Source organism: Bison bison, unplaced genomic scaffold, assembly GCF_000754665.1.
Source record: "Bison bison bison isolate TAMUID 2011002044 unplaced genomic scaffold, Bison_UMD1.0 scf7180017864506, whole genome shotgun sequence".
Lineage (NCBI taxonomy): Eukaryota > Metazoa > Chordata > Mammalia > Artiodactyla > Bovidae > Bison > Bison bison.
In genome coordinates, this window is record NW_011495063.1 from 275436 (window position 1) to 277458 (window position 2023).

Here is a 2023-nt window from a genome sequence, read left to right on the forward strand (position 1 = left end):
TTGCTGGCATATTGAGTGCAGCACTTTCACAGCATCATCTTTCAGGATTTGAAAGAGCTTAACTGGAATTCCATCACCTCCACTAGCTTTATTCGTTGTGATGCTTTCTAAGGCCCACTTGACTTCACATTCCAAGATGTCTGGCTCTAGGTGAGTGATCACACCATCGTGATTATCTTGGTCGTGAATATCTTTTTTGTACAGTTCTTCTATGTATTCTTGCCACTTCTTAATATCTTCTGCTTCTGTTAGGTCCATACAATTTCTGTCCTTTATCGAGCTTATCTTTGCATGGAATATTCCCTTGGTATCCCTAATTTTCTTGAAGAGATCTCTAGTCTTTCCCATTCTGTTGTTTTCCTCTATTTCTTTGCATTGACCACTGAGAAAGGCTTTCTTATCTCTTCTTGCTATTCTTTGGAACTCTGCATTCAGATGCTTACACCTTTCCTTTTCTCCATTGCTTTTTACTTCTCTTCTTTTCTCAGCTATTTGTAAGGTCTCCGCAGACAGCTGTTTTGCTTTTTTTGCATTTCTTTTCCATGGGGATGATCTTGATCCCTGTCTCCTACAATGTCACGAACCTCAGTCCAAAGTTCATAGGTACTCTTATCTATCAGATCTAGTCCCTTAAATCTATTTCTCACTTCCACTGTATAATCATAAGGGATTTGATTTAGGTCATACCTGAATTGTCTAGTGGTTTCCACTACTTTCTTCAATTTAAGTCTGAATTTGGCAATAAGGAGCTCATGATCTGAGCCACAGTCAGCTCCTGGTCTTGTTTTTGCTGACTGTATAGAGCTTCTCCACCTTTGGCTGCAAAGACTATAATCAATCTGATTTTGGTGTTGACCATCTGGTGATGTCCATGTGTAGAGTCTTCGCTTGTGTTGTTGGAAGAGGGTGTTTGCTATGACCAGTGTGTTTCTGGTTTTAGAAAAGGCAAAGGAACCAGAGATCAAATTGCCAACATCCGCTGGATCGTAGAAAACGCAAGATAGTTCCAGAAAAACAATTATTTCTGTTTTATTGACTATGCCAAAGCCTTAGACTGTGTGGATCACAATAAACTGTGGAAAATTCTGAAAGAGATGGGAATACCAGATCACCTGCTCTGCCTCTTGAGAAACCTGTATGCAGTTCAGGAAGCAACAGTCAGATCTGGACATGGAACACCAGACTGGTTCCAAATAGGAAAAGGACTATGTTGAGGCTGTATATTGTCACCCTGCTTATTTAACTTATATGCAGAGTACATCATGAGAAACCCTGGGCTGGAGGAAGCACAGGCTGGAATCAAGATTGCCAGGAGAAATCTCAATAACCTCAGATATGCAGATGACACCACCCTTATGGCAGAAAGTGAAGAGGAACTAAAAAACCTCTTGATGAAAGTGAAAGAGGAGATTGAAAAAGTTGGCTTAAAGCTCAACATTCAGAAAACGAAGATCATGGCATCTGGTCCCATCACTTCATGGGAAATAGATGGGGAAACAGTGGAAACAGTGTCAGACTTTATTTTTTTGGGCTCCAAAATCACTGCAGATGGTGACTGCAGCCATGAAATTAAAAGACGCTTACTCCTTGGAAGGAAAGTTATGACCAACCTAGATAGCATATTCAAAAGCAGAGACATTACTTTGCCAACAAAGGTCTGTCTAGTCAAGGCTATGTTTTTTCCAGTAGTCATGTATGGATGTGAGAGTTCGACTGTAGAGAAAGCTGAGTGCCGAAGAATTGATGCTTTTGAATTGTGGTGTTGGAGAAGACTCTTGAGAGTCCCATGGACTGCAAGGAGATCCAACCAGTCCATTCTAAAGGACATCAGTCCTGGGTATTCTTTGGAAGGAATGATGCTAAAGCTGAGACTCCAGTACATTGGCCACCTCATGCAAATAGTTGACTCATTGGAAAAATCTCTGATGCTGGGAGGGGTTGGGGGCAGGAGGAGAAGGGGACAACAGAGGATGAGATGGCTGGATGGCATCACTGACTCGATGGATGTGGATTTGGTTGAACT